The sequence below is a fragment of the Lissotriton helveticus genome, chromosome 5_1, assembly GCF_964261635.1.
Source record: "Lissotriton helveticus chromosome 5_1, aLisHel1.1, whole genome shotgun sequence".
In the NCBI taxonomy this organism is placed as follows: Eukaryota; Metazoa; Chordata; class Amphibia; order Caudata; family Salamandridae; genus Lissotriton; species Lissotriton helveticus.
This window is the reverse complement of record NC_136065.1, coordinates 2,028,196,049-2,028,211,958: the sequence shown is the minus strand read 5'-3', so window position 1 is coordinate 2,028,211,958 and position 15,910 is coordinate 2,028,196,049. Positions and strand designations below refer to the sequence as shown.

The window sequence follows — 15,910 nt, the reverse complement described above, 5'->3', positions numbered from 1 at the left end:
ATGACAACGGGAAATTGGTGTATACACAACGAGGGATAGCAGAGGCACTGGCGAGCCATTTACAGGCTGTATATAAGGGATGGCCTTCCTCAAATCCTGAGGGAAATCTCACTTTTTTAATACTGTCAAGATCTCCCAGCTGGAGCCCGAGGAGACTGAAGCACTTTGTGCCCCAATTACAAAAGTGGAATTAATACTGGCCATACACTGACTTAAACTGACCAAGAGTCCGGGCTCCGATGGGCTCTCGTTGGAGTTTTATAGTCAATTTGCCCCAGTGCTGGCAAACAGACTCTATAATGAGGTGTTGGGTAAAGGATCTTTTTTTAAGTTATAACAAGGGAACCCAATGGATACCAAAGGACCATGGGCGAACAATCTATTTTGGAAAACACAGGTCCCAGGGTGAATATTTTCACCATACAATGAAATTATAGTCTGGAATCAGTCCTATATGTGATTTTCCAATACCCAGCCGGGCAAGGAAGTTTTATTAAATATATTTAGCAGTTTTGACGACCACAAGGGTCAAATATAAAGATTTGATAGGGTACAAGTCTGCACCTAACCAAGAGGAAACAATCAAACAGTAAGAGGGAAAGGTAGAAATCAGAAGAAGACAAACAATATCAGGCAAAAAGACATGGGAGCCAAATGTCTCTTGCAAAATAAGTAAATGGTAACGCAAGTTCAGACACACAACCTCTGTAAAAATTGGTCACAATGGATATATTACAGAGTTGTTTAAACAGTCGACGTTTCGGTCCCCTGGCTCCTAATGAACCGGGACCATCATCAGGACTTAAAAGTTAAGTTGCCTTTTTTGGTAACAAAGCTCCTGGCGGTTTCCAAGATATTACGAGGAACCGTAACAATTACTGGCAGGATTGTTGACCGTGTAATGTCCCTGGTCAGCGGTGGTGATGCCTCGTGTGGCCGTGTTGGGACACGGGTAGCTTGAGGACAAGAGGTTCCTTGTGAATCAGTCCTTCTTGGGTGAGTTATTCGCGATGTGAAGTATCAACATAGGGCGATATAACTTCAGCGGTTACTGAGATCAGTTTGCGGGTGACGGTAGTGCTCCACAGTCGGGCTCTATCGCGGGGGTCGTTGGACACAATGGTACCAGTGCACGACCACTAATGAGGCTCATGTGCAGGTGAAAGAGATATGAGTCAGATAGCTACGTGTCTGGAGATATGAGATGGTTCTTTCCTGCTCACACTTTTGACAAAGACTTTGGTTTGACTAGTGTTTCGCAGTCGACGTAAGCCAGCTATCTACTGTTCTGTTTTATTTATACGCAAAAGTCTATTTCTCTACAATGGTCTGTTACAGATTCAGGTTCTTTCAAAACACACCTTTTAGAACTGTACTACTTTAGTAATTACAGGATGTCTCCCATAGATCTTTAAAGACTATGGGCCAGATGTAGGTAGGGTTTTACCGGTCGGTAACGGCCGAATTCGGCCGTTACCGACCGGTAAAAGGATTTTGAGATGTAGGGGGCAGAATCGGTAAATTTACCGTTCGGTAAATTTACCGATCGGTAATTTTACAGATTCGGTAAAATTGATATGTAGGTGGGACTCTTATGAGTCCCACAAGGTCTAAGAAATCGGTATTTTACCATCAAATTCAATTTGATGGTGAAATACCGATTCAGGTGTGCATGCACATGTGTGCATGCACACCTGTGCCATATGACAGGCAGACCTGCCCTTAGGGCAGGTCTGCCTGCCATATGGCCCCCGACCCTTTTTTGGGGTGCTAGAGGGTGTCAAAGTGACACCCCCTGCACCCTTGTCAAAATCGGTATTTACCGATTCGGTAAATACCGATCGGTAATGCCCCATTCATTCCTATGGGCTTCAAAGCCCATAGGAATGAATGGAGCATTACCGGTCGGTATTTACCGATTCGGTAAATACCGATTTTTACCGATTCGGTAAAATACACATCTGGATGGACCTACATGTCCACCCTTCCTATTTACCGAATCTTAATTACCGAATCGGTAAAATTCGGTAATTAAGAATCGGTAAATATTTTTTACCTACATCTGGGCCCTAATCTGTTCATGAAGGTTGGATGAAGATGTGTTGGCAAGAAGAATGTAATGCTGTGTCAACATTGGACTTATGGAACATACAGAGGGAACTAGAAAATCTTATGCACGTACAGGGCAATCTCATGACTGCATCATCTTTTATATAGCGTTCCATATTAAACATTTCGGGGGGTTTATAACCATTTAGTACACTTTTTACACATCAGTTTTTGGTACACAATTAATTGAATCACAGCTGTGATTCAACCAACATTTTCAACCTTCTACAGGTAGATATGCAATTCTATCTCACAATTTGATTTTCAGAAGCCTACCCCATCATTGACTATCCCTCAAACTTTTGCCATTTCTAAGCATGGCAAAAACACATGAGCTACCTGCCCACTCTCAGATCAATAAATTGAAAACTTTAAAGGTTTTCAATTTATTGATCTCAGAAGGATCTTGTATTGCTCCATATCGAACTTGTGATCTATAGGTCAAAGCAGGTACCAGTGGTGAGTGTTAACTCCTTCTGGCTCCACAGAAGACTCCATATAATTTCCTACCAAATTGGCTGCAAATACCTTTTCATGCTCATATATTACACATTTATTGTCTCCTGACCAATATACATTTTTGGTCCAATGACTGAGTTCAGATGTTCTCACATGAAACCTTCTTGAACGTATAATCATGAAGTACTTCCTTGAATTCTATACATTGGAAGAAGGTATTGCACATTTCAATCTCCACATTCAATGAATCATGAAGCCAGGTCATATCTGCTTGGTTCAAAAATGCAAGGGGTAATGGATCCTGCTGATTTGCACGTCCTGTGTGAAGTTATGTATGTTGGCATTTGTCCTTGGAAAAGGGGAACCCCTCACCCATTAATTCCGTCGATATATAAGTGAACCAGGACAGGTGAGTATCTATAGTATTCTGGAAAATCAAAGGTTTTGATGAATAATATTGTATGCAATGTGGTAGGCAAGTCTTTATTTTCCAAGAAAATCCAAAGCTCAAAATGTGATTCTTTTATAATCTGAATCACTAAATCAAAAACATACGTTAGCACAGCTAACATGTGTTTCATCCCCTTGCGGCATTCAAGCCTGGGGCTTTTTCAAGGCTGGTTGGTTATTAAAACAAGGACCCAAAGTTAAACGTAAATGAAACGTAAATGAAAACCAAATGTATACAATAGTGGAATATCAAGTGAAACAGTTTCCAAAGCAATCATAGTACTAGAATAGAAAAAGAAAAAGCACAGGGCCGCAAGTACGAACAAGTGCCAAATTTCAAGAGTGTTCGGTATGCAAGTGCAAATATAGGACTTGAAATATCGTGAGATGAGTATATTCAGCATAATTACAAAACAAAGTCATTGTCCAGGTGTGTTATAGAAAGACATAGCGATTTTTCAATCATTGGTAAAGATGCACATGAGAAGGAAACCCCCCCAAAAATGTAAACAGTTTGTAAATATATAGAGAGCCAGCAGTGATTATATAGGTCAAGCGTATATTGAAAAAACAAAAACAATTCTATAATACGTCAAATGTAATTCTGAATATATTTATAGAAAAGTGCAAATGCATTTTAATACAGCACCGTCCTAGTGTACTAGTGAGGGATCGAAGTATAGATCCAGTATATAGAAAAGAAGATAGCAAGTCTCAGATAGACCTGTAGTACGGTTAGGTAATTGCAGATATTGGGAAGTAACAATCCCAGTTCACCTAACTGGTGATTACGATGCCGGAAACATATGCGGGTGATCCCTGAGGATTGCCACCGGGCGTTAAGAAGGTAGATCGGAAGAAAGGACTAGGGGTTATCAAAATTATCAAAGAAAACAATCACTGTGGAAGTTAAAGGTGACAGGCGCCCATAGGGGAAATAGTAATTTACAGGGCTCTTACCGTAATCTGGTAGTCAGTGTACAATGGATTAATGGTGCGGCTAGAATGCTGAAAGTCAAGTAAAATTTCCATTATGAATTAGATCATGACAACTTATACAGCAGCTCTATTTGTTGGACTTAAAAAAACATATTACCTGTATGTATGTCGGAAGCAGTTGCAAAAGAGGCGTGTCAGGCAACCTATTACTTGTATGTTCTTCGGAAGCAGTTACAAGAAAGTTTTGTCAGGCATAAAGATCGATGCATCTGCAAACTTTAAACGTGTGTTAGATCAAGATGAGGTAAGCTAGCAAAGGCTTGTCAAAGTGAAAAGAGTCATGTGGGAGAGATCCTTACCTGCAGTTGCTTGGTTGAAAGGTCACATTCAGTCGGCATAGCCAACATGTGTTTTCCTCTAAACACTGTGCGAAAAAGATTTCAGTGTTGAGGTTACTAAACCTCAGTGCTTAAATTGAGCCTGTGGTTTCCGATGCTTGGCACCAACACTTAATTCACAACACCGGCACTAATGACAGTGTACCACATGGTGGCGTTGTCGGTGTAGGTCTGTAGACAAAGTTCAAATTCAAAATGAAGCGAAGATTCACATATTTCAGTGGATCCAGGTAGAGTTTCTAGCAGCAGTGTTACAGCTGCAATTTGATCTTCTGCAAATCAGGTTTATTCCATCAGTCTCATAACGTGTGTCATCAACAACCCATATGCTGGTCCTGCCCCCACTACACTCCAATTGGCTCACAATTACGGACACTCTTACCAGCTGTATGAACACCGAAGTGCCACACACATGGGAGGTTTGCATCCTGGGGTTTTACAAACGCACGAAAGTTAACAAAGTAAGCTCTAGATTCTGTGATTTAGGTTTGATCATTGCAAAACGTCTGATAACCAAGAGATGGAAACATAAAGACCCTACGGTGGCACTCCACTGGCTAAAATCTCTAGAAAATTGGGCACAGGCGGAGAGTACCATTCTTCATAGAGAAGAAACGGCTGGACTGCGTAAGTTCCCCATCGCACAGGTCTGGGACGATATCCTGAAGCTTCTTACACAAACTGGCACGGCGCTGTGTGCTCCCCTCACACAGCGAGCGGGAGATGATGTCTGGGTGGAGCGAATAGGCTGAGTACACTAGGCACCCTAGGACGTGACTGTCAAGATGAGCAACGATCCCGCACTCCTTCATGTTGTTATATGGACACAACCCCAGATACATGATACCCTAACAACCACGCAACCACATACTGTCTATGAATAGCAACCCAAACTTACTAAAAGCACGCGACCCTTGGCATGACTTCACTGGAAAGGCACATACTGCACTGGAGACATAATTTATTGTGTATCTGATATCTCCTTTTCTTTTGCTTGTATTTATTTTATGTTTATTAGTTGTGATTTAAAAGTTGGAAAACGAAGGTATCTTGCATTCAGTGACATTGTTCACTTCCTATCACCTGTGCCTTATTGTCTATCGTTATTCAACAATTGTATTGTACAACAAGTTGTATGTAACTGTGTTGATAGACCTATTCGCTTCTGACTAATTATAGCTGGAAGAAGATATATATGTTGGACATGTCCTGCCCCCTCAATCTGGAGGTGATAGCATATGTGGGCACCAGATGCCCATACTAAACTGCCAATGCACGTTACCCTCTGCGGAATAGAGACGGAATACGCTGTGATCACCAAGGGGCAATATTCAGGGTCATATATGTAATAACACAGTGATATTGATCTTGTATGCAAGTGCAATGTACACCTATGCTTGATTTGTTTGTACTGTGAAAATAATAAAAATGCAATAAAGATATATAAAAAAACAACCCATATGCTTTTCAGCGAAAACTTCCTTGATCACGGGTGAAGTGCAACAATTGACAACATACATAAAACTTAAACACAGTCTAATGAAAATAAATGAAGGCACAAATGACTATTGCTAGTGTTGCAATGCGGCTGCCATATTATAACAACCTGTGGAATTTTATGGCATGACACAGAGGCCAATATTATGCAAATCTCCTTTATTGCGTAGCTCACAGCAGCAACAATGAAAGATCTAGAACTTGAATAAACATTCCAATAGAGAGGATATAGTCCATGAACACACAGTAGACTTCCTTCTTTGTTGCTGCTGCTCACAAGATAAGTACCCTGTTTTGACTCTCTGCACTGTACTTCCCTGTGCTCTTATGTGTGCTTTATCTTGGACTGAGGGAGGTTATTTGTCGAGTGTGTCTTCACCCTCTCCCTCCCCGTCCTTTGGCAGCAGTGTTATCATTTAATATCCTTATTATCTCTTTTTCTCTCTATCTGTCTAAGACTTATTGACCGTTAATAACCTAATAACACTTATTGTGGTCTTTTATCCGTGCCCTTTACCCGCTGTTTAAAGCCGTTTTGTCATTTACCCGCTTTCGTGCTGACCTAGCCACACCCCTCTTGGGCTCTTTTCATATTTCCCTCACTGAGCGTTTAGGGATCGCTTTTGCCTTCTGATCAACTTCTCACTCTAAATGCCCACATTTATAATTTCTCGCATTCCCCCCTCGGCCCTTTCAGGCCGAACGCAGACTTTGCGGGATCGCTCAGGACCGGCGTCCTTTGAACGCCGGCCCGCGCTTCACCAGTACACGCGTCTCCATGGCAGCGCGGCCTCTCTCCTACGCAGGGCCGCGCTCCGTTGCCATGGGGACGGGGACTACGCTGATTACGAGGAATTAGGCTCTGTTCAAAACAAGCCTTTCCCGTCCCAATCTACGGCGTCCCTTCGCTCTCCCCCTCCCGCGCCGACTTACCGTGTTTCATCGCGCTGGTCGTATCACGCCGGCATACCCCTGCCAAACCTCTCCCGTCTGTCAGACCTGTCACGTCGCTTAAAATAAAAAAAAAAGACACGAACAACGAAAAGGGACTACATGGGGATTAACCATTAACACTGCATATACCAGCAAAATAGAAAAAGGACTACACGAAGTTTGCCACAAATGGATAAAGAACTTCCTTGATTTAGAGGAAAGACCCTAGCTAACCCACCTGTTGTCATGACTACATAACATCCATTTTGTTGTCAACATTCCTGCTTTGTCAGTTTGTTCCCCATTGCTAAGTACCTTTTTTTGATCTCACCTTATCGCTATGCCTTCTGACCCTTCTCCCTCCTCTATGGAGGATAAATTGGAAGGCCTTATCAACAAAACGATAGATAAGGTAATGCGATCCCTTGATGACACCATTAACAAAAAACTGGAAACCCTGGCAAAATCAGGCTGGCCACCTATGAGGACCCGAGGGGATCCTACCGAGGCTTCAACGAGCCAAAGAAAAAGACAGACCACTCCAAATCCGTCTGAAAATGTTAAAAAACCCAGAAGCTCTAAGCCCATGTTCTCGGATTCACGCTCTGGCGGTGACAATGCTGGTGCCTCGGGCACGCTGGATGGGCAACTCAGAGGCCCTAGCCTTCCTATCCCCATTGATAGCGATGATGGAGTCGAAGACGAAATTGACCTGTCTTGCTCCTCAGAGTTTAACTCCGATGAAGAGGAAGGCGAAATTAGAAACTTATCTGGTGAGGCATCAGGGGCCTCGGGGTCAAAGATGGGAATACTTGACCCCTTTGGGGAACATATGTTTGACCCGCTCCTCATTAAACATCCGCTCTCCCCGGAGTGGACCCCATCCCAACATATTGGCGAATATCTGTCCTTTTGGCTCCGCAAAGAAATGCCAAAGGAGGTCAGGGCCCGCCTCAGGTCCGAATGCCCCCGCCCCTCCCTCCCCGACAAAATATCCATGACCCCTGAACTAGATAGTAAAGTAGTGGCATTTATTGCCAAGACGGGGAAAGACCCGAGGAGGGGGCTTGACAAAGGACTCAAGTCCTGCCAAGACAGACTCCTGGATATTACAGGCCCCTTGACCAAAATGTTTGAAATGGCCGAAGGAGCTTATGTTTCTGATTCTCCCATCGACCCGAAGGAACTGCGAAAGTGGGCGCAAAGGGCTATATGCCTCCTGGGCAACGCGAACACTGCTCTTTCTAACGAAAGGCGTAAGAGCGTGCTTCTCAAGATTGACCCCAAACTAGCTGAGCTATCTAACAAAGAAGGCGGTGCTTCCTCCCAAGGTCTCCTCTTCGGAGAAGAATTCATTAGGGATATGGCCAAATATGTGGGAGTCTTTAACTCCATCCAAAAATCTCAGAAGGATATAAAGAGGGTTTTCAATAACAGAGGAGTTTTTTCCCGGGCCGGGAGGATGCGGGGTTGAATCCCCGGCCGTGGAAATGGCTCAACAAGACCCTTTGGAGGACGAGGAGGAAGGTCCTTTCAGTCCGGTTATGGCTTCCAGTCATCCTTCTTTCCCCAAAGACAACGATCCAGAGGAAGAGGATTCAGAGGTGAAAGGAAGACGAGACCCTTCTCTACCGGTAAGATCTCCCAAAGACCCTTCAGATACCCCTATAAAGGTGGGCGGGAGACTAGCCCTTCTCTGGGAATTGGACCTTAGTGAGTCAGGATCCTTGGGTGCTAGACACCGTCAGGGGATACAAAATAGAGTTTGTAGACTTTCCCGTCTAGAAGAGACTCCCCCAAGAAATACGTTTCTCACAAAAAGACTCTGTCTTAGTATCCCAAGAAGTAAAAGACCTTTTTTCAAAGGGTGCAATCCGAGAAGGGGAAGAGATTGGCTTTATCAGCAACGTCTTCCTGGTAGAGAAAAAAGACAAAAAAATGAGACCTGTCATAAATCTCAAAGATTTGAACCAGTGGGTGGTCTTCCGACATTTAAAAATGGAGGGAATCCATCTTCTCAGAGATGTTTTGAGAAAAGGCGACTGGCTTACTCGCCTGGATCTCAAAGACGCATATTTGACTATCCCGATCTGGCCCCCTCACCAAAAATTTCTTCAATTCTTCTGGGAGGGCAAACTTTGGCAGTTCTGCAGCCTTCCCTTCGGTCTTTCTTCGGCCCCTTGGTGTTTCACCAAGGTTCTTCGTCCCATAGCAGCTTGGCTAAGGAACAAAGGGGTCAGATTGAGTCTTTATCTCGACGACATCTTGATAATGGCCGAATCCAAAAAGGTCGCTTCTCAGCACACTACCCTTGCCATAAATCTTCTGGAACATTTAGGGTTTGTGATAAACACGAAGAAATCCTCTACGTCTCCAACCCAAGTCACTCAGTTCTTGGGCTTTTCAGTAAATACTCTCCAAGCGGAGCTGAAACTTCCTGGCGACAAAGTCAGGAAACTCAGGAAAGAGTTGAGGAAAGTGCTAAAGATCCGCTCCTTTCCTCTAAGGAGCCTAGCAAGGATACTGGGTCTACTGTCCTCAACTATCCAGGCAATTTATCCAGGTCCCCTTCATTATCGGGCGCTTCAGAGGCTCAAAGCCAAAGCCCTCAGATTAAATCCACCTTATTCTCAAATGGTCTCCCTGGACACAGACTCCAAGAAAGAGATCATATGGTGGTTGAAGAATGCAGAAGCCTGGAACGGCAGAGCAATCTTCGGAGAAGAACCAGACCTAGTCATTCACTCGGATGCAAGCCTGGAGGGTTGGGGCGCGACCTGCGGTGATTCCTCGACCGGGGGACTCTGGACCCCACAGGAGAAGGATCTACATATCAACTGCCTGGAACTTCTGGCGGGATCCTTCGCTATCCAGAGTTTTACCAAGGATCTGATGAAATGCTCGGTCATGCTTCGCATGGACAACGTATCCGCTGTTAGATACGTGAACAAAATGGACGGGCCTCATTCCAAGGGCCTCTCGGACCTAGCCAAGAACTTTTGGGCCTACTTCCTCAACAAGGGCATTTTGGTCGGTGCCGAACATATTCCGGGGTTGAACAATGGGGTAGCAGACTGGTTCTCCAGGAACTATGTAGATTCAAGCAACTGGAGACTAGACAGGAACATTTTTCTTGCGATCCAATCTCGCTGGGGTCCCTTCGGAATAGACCTTTTTGCGGACCGTCTCAATACTCAGTTGCCCATATTTTTCAGCTGGAGACCGGACCCTCTGGCCTTGGGAATAGACGCCTTTTTTCAGAACTGGCTTGGTCTGAGACCCTATGCATTCCCACCTTTTGCCATGCTTCCTCGCCTCCTCATTCAAGTCCGGAGGAACAAAGAATCCATAGTAGTAATAACTCCTCTCTGGAGTTCCCAAGCGTGGTTCCCCATCCTGCTGGAAATGAGTGTGGATTTTCCAATCCTCATCCCCGATTTCGAAGAGCTACTGGTAGGACCTCACGGAGAGTCCCATCCACTTCTTCTTCAGGGCATCCTGTGTCTGATGGCCTGGAAGATTTCAGGAGACAGTGGCAGATCCCTGGACTTTCGGAAGGCGATTTCAGGCTCATGTCAGAATCATGGGCCCCCGGTACCAGAAAAGCATATAGATTGGCTTGGCGTAAATGGGTTTGCTGGTGCCTTCGACGGGGTTACGATCCCGTTTCAGCTGATATAGTTCAAGCACTTAATTTCTTAACTGAAATCTTCGCTTCGGGTCTGGCTTATCGGACCGTTAATGTTTATAGATCGGCTATTGCTGCAGGTCACTGCTTGCTAGATGGTTCTTCGGTAGGCCAGAATCTTCTGACCAAAAAACTTATGAGGAGTATGCACGTTTTAAATCCTCCTCTACCAAAATACTCCGCTCTCTGGGACGTGAGAGATGTCCTCAGACTACTTTCCTCTTGGGGTGAGAACTCCTCTCTCTCTTTAAAGAAATTGTCTTTTAAATTAACTGTTTTACTGTGCCTTGTCTCCTTCAGACGTACCTCAGATGTTAAGGCCTTAGATGTCTCTAATAGAGCTTTTCAACCTGAGGGTGTTTGCTTTTTCATTAAAAGACGGACTAAAACTATGTCAACCTCGGTTTTCTATCCCTTTTTCCCTCAAAATGAGATCTTGTGTGTGATTCGATGCCTTTTGGAATACGAGAAAAGGACCTTAGGTCTAAGGGGTTCTGTAGATCAATTAATCATTTCCCACAGGTTCCCTCATAGAGCTGTTTCCTCTCCCACCTTGGCTAGATGGGTTAAAGATGTCATGAAAGAAGCTGGAATTGATATTTCAATTTTCGGAGCTCACTCCCTTAGAGGTGCTTCAGCTTCAAAAGCTTTTATTTTGGGTGGCGGCCTTCAGGATATCCTTAGGGCTGCAGATTGGTCGAATGAATGTATCTTCAAAAGATGTTATTTTAAACCTGTTTCAAATGTCATTGATAATGTTTTGAACACACTTTGAACTTGCATAATATTGGCCTCCGTGTCATGCCATAAAATTTAGATTTTTCACAGCCTGCTGGGCAGAAAATCTGGATTTTATTAAGGACACGGAGGCTAAGATTATCCCACCTCTTTTGTTCCCACCCTGGGAATGTTTATTACCTTTTTGCTCTTCTTCTTTTTCAGATTAATTTCTTCAAAAGAAGTCTCGGATGAATTCTCTATGGTTTTACGTTGGATTCAGAGTCTTCTAAGTTATTCCTGAAGTTATCTTGTTCGCTTACAAAGAAGGAAGTCTACTGTGTGTTCATGGACTATATCCTCTCTATTGGAATGTTTATTCAAGTTCTAGATCTTTCATTGTTGCTGCTGTGAGCTACGCAATAAAGGAGATTTGCATAATCTTAGCCTCCGTGTCCTTAATAAAATCCAGATTTTCTGCCCAGCAGGCTGTGAAAAATCTAAATTATCCTTGTTGTCAACAAAAAAATCCTTGCCATAAAATGCTGCGTACTGTGAACAATCCACAACAATATACCATTTGTTTTGCTTTGTCATGACTTGCACCCAAAATTATTGTACAATGTATGGGTATAAATTGAATATGTAACGTTACAACGCATGCCATTACATTGCATGCCGTTGCAACGCTAACCTTTACCCCGACTTTCTGTCGGGGGCGCTGGAAGTTGGAATAGATTCATTTTCTATTCCAACTTCAGTGTGTGTAACAGTAGAGAAGGTGTTGGAATTAAATCCTACACATTCTACCCGCTGCTGCACACCTTTTTCGTTGCAACAGCGTGTGATGTAATGGCATGCGTTGTGACAAATGCGTAAAGGCTGCTTCCCATATAAATACAGCAAAATAGGGAGTTGACTCAGGATCGGAGTGTAAAAGTAACCACACCCGATATTACCAACTTCTACACATTATATTTATTGCATATCAAGCCGCAGTGGGCAGCATATCATCCAAAGTTTAGAATCTGTTGATTCTTGCAACACAGTCTGCCAAGCATTACATCTTTGCAGTCATCAAAAACATGCAAAATGATGTGTAAAACAACATGTTGGATGCAAGGGGGTGCAACCCACTATATTTTCCCAGTAAAAGCCCTAAATAAACATTTTTTTAAATTGATCCTACTAGAGTGGAATGCACCTCAGCAAGTCATGAAATCAGATTTCGTAAGCACCTTCACAATGCATTTCAACCAATTCTAGAAATCAAATATATGCACATTGGACTTGGTAATAATTTAGATTAAGCCCAAGAGGGCATCATTCACAAATTGAATAGTTTTCAGTCTAGCAGTTCCTGCAACTCTGATGCAAGCCTTTAACTGTTTGCATAAAAAAAATACATTCTACTGCAGATACTATAGAGGCTGGAGTTGTCAGTTATGTCATTCTTGCACAACCTATTCTTCGAAGTTATCCCCTTTCTGTATGTAATTTTGGGATGACCCTACAGTTTCTCTTAGTCTCTGCTTCGTCGCTTGAAATCTTCCAGTTTTTCCTCAAAGATACTTCTAATTCCATGGACTCGGTGATTATATTTTGTCTGCCTCTTGCATTGTGGTCCTGGAAATTATTAATTCTTCCCTTTGTACTAGCCTGGCACATGCGAGGCTGTATCCAGTGTTTCCTTAGGCTAGAGTCTTTTCTTAAACCCACCTTGCTGTTGCATTCCAAAATCAAAAGTCTCAGAGCCGCAATTGTGCAGGGCCCAGTGCAAGTCGCCATTAGGAATACTATGTATCAAGGATTTCGGTTAACTACTATTAATGTAATAGTGTGTTTCCAACAGCAGCTTTTCTATGCAGATTAGGGGTGGACTATTCTAAAACTGTCATATTGATGTCAAAAAATGATATTTCTTGTTTTCTGATGTGGCCTGTAAATTTGAGGGTCTAGTTCGTATTGTTGAGTGCTTATAAAATAATTGGCCTTTTTCCTGCTCCCTTTCCAAATGACAAATGATTTGTCAATGTATCTGATCCCGATGATGACATGTATTAAACTGGTCCAGAGTTCTGACGATTTGCTCCTCCCACCAATTAATCAACAGCTTGGCAAAACTGGGAGCATTACTAGAGTGTTAGGATACACATTTTTTGGTCTGCTAATAACTAAGCCATCCCAAATACTTTAAGAAGATCAAGCTAAAGACACTGCAATCAGCTGCAAAAACCTGGTATGGAGTAAGAAGGATCCTAAAAATCCCTTACTACAGAAAGTACGCACCAATCTGGGACTCCCCAGGAACCCCTGAATGTCTGAAAGACAGGCTAGTAACCCCCCTAAAGGAAGCAAACATAAACATTGGGGACAGTTAATAGAGAATAATAAAATCATAGGATGGGAGACCCTAAACACGAAACCCCAGGGACTATTAGTGAGATTTAAATACTATCAATTGAACAGCTGGATAAAGGGTATAAAGGAAAACTTACAAGGGGATGAAGTGTTGAGCAAAAACTACTGTGCACAAAGCTTTTCAAGAAAGAGATATCATATTGGTACTGGGCTCTCATAAAAGCTGGAGAATCGGAGTATGAAGCCCCGAAAGAAATCTGGGGAAATCCCTGCCATGGCTGGACATCTCTCACTACTGGCAAACCTCAATGGCAATTCTAGGGAGCATGGTAAGGTCTGTCCCACTGAAGAAAAACCACCTTTACACGACACACAGAGTGTATTGGACTCCAAAAAGACTGTCAAAGATCGACAGCAACAAGGTAAAAAAATGCCCCAAATCCGGGGAGGAGAGAGCAGATGACCTGCATATGTTCCGGGACTGCGTACAGCTGGAGGATTTCTGGAAGCAGATGGGTAAGACTCTCTCTGATGTGCTGGAACAGCCCATAGAGGTAAGCGTGGAAGCAATTATTTTTGGGATTAACCAAAACACAAGCTATCGAAATATTGAATAAAGATTAGGAAAACATGTTTTTCTCATTAATCCTGTTAGCCAGAAGGGAGATATGCATTAATTGGGTAAAAGCTACTCCACTAGTACATAATGAATGGCTAAACTCCATACTAAGGGTATATAAATTAGATTACCGAGGAAGAAAGAGTAAGAAGCGTAGATTTTGGAACATTTGGGAACGATACATCCAGACAAAGCAACAGGCATCCGTATAAAACAACAGGGCGTCCAATGATTAAGGCAACAGCAACAAAGATTTCAAGTAGGATCTTGAATTGAGTAGTCATCATGGCTAGCTCCCTCCCACTTCCAAACAATCTCTGTGCCTGGAACTAGGAAAAAAGAGGCCCCTGAGGACAAGGTTAGTTATATCCCTTGCACAGAATTGTAAGGACATAGCGCGTTGGGCAAGGAGCATATCATTTTTTTTTTTAAACAACTAAGCCGCTGTGTGATGGATCTTCACAAAACTTTCCAAAAAAGTCTCCTCCACCTCTGTTCCTTCCTGGAAAGTTTTGGGGTGATCCGTTAAGTGGGGCAAAGAAAAAGGTTGATGGGAGTGTGCCAAAACTAATTTTTCCCATTAATTTTGTCATATGAAAATAAGACACAGCTACAGCAAAAACGGCTGAACTGAATTACACCAAATTGGAAAGAGAAAGCTAGATCTTAGTCTGAAAAGCAGCCTTGTTGTGATTTGGGTTGATTGTGTTTAGTAGTTTTAGAGAGATTACATTTAAAAGAATATAGACATTTCATGCCGCTGAGGACCCTCTGAGCACACAGATCTTAAGATAAGATCTGTTTGGCTGCCACCACATCAACAAAGATGTGATGGAAGCCATTTTAGGACTGTCATTCCTGTCCAACCTATCCTTCAAAGTTATCACCTTTCTGTATGTCATCTTAGGATGACTCTCTACAGGTTCTCTAAGGTTCTGCTCCGTCGTTAAACTCTTCCAGTTTTTGTCATAGATATTTCTAATTTCATTGACTCTGTGATTATACGTGTTAATGAATATGGTATTGTTGTTGTCAGCCCCTTGTGTCATGGTTTTGGGAATTAATAATTCTTCCTTTTGTACTTGCATGGCACTTGTGAGGGCAGCATCCAGTGTTTTCTTTGGATAGCTTCTTTCCTTAATCCTCACCTTGTTATTGCATTCCAAAATCAAAAGTCTCATTATAGCTGCAATTGTGCCTGCCCCAAAGCAAGTCACCATTAGGAATACTATGTATCAAGTATGTTGGGTAGCTGCTATTAGCATGTAATAGAAGTGGCTTTTATTTGCAGATTAGTGATCAATCTATTCTAATACATTTCTCATTGATGACCAAAAATTCGATTTCCTTTTTACTGATGTGGTGTGTAAATTTGAGGTTCAAGGTATTGCTGTTGCGTGTGGTTACAAACTCAGTTATTTTTTACTGCTCCCTTTCCAAATGATAAATAATTTGTCAATGTGTCCGATCTATAAGACAACATGTATATTAAATTGGTCCAGGGCACTAATGACCAGCTCCGCCTACCTATTAATTAACAGGTTGGCAAAACTGGGAGCAAAACAAGTACCCATGTCAGAGTTAGGAAATTTGTTTTTGGTTTGCTAATAACATAATAGGCAGCCATGTAGGTTAGGGCCCCAGATATGGATAAGCAGTAGGTTTCATTGTTGTTCCCTACCTATTACCGGTTATTAAAGAGATAATAGGTAGTGAAATTAATCGTATTCCGAGATTCCC

General features: G+C 42.7%; 1 pseudogene; it reads right to left on the bottom strand.

Moving 5' to 3' along the window:
• Nucleotides 1-15,910, bottom strand: part of LOC144753955 (E3 ubiquitin-protein ligase TRIM39-like) — a 487,783-nt pseudogene that overhangs the window by 271,023 nt on the left and 200,850 nt on the right.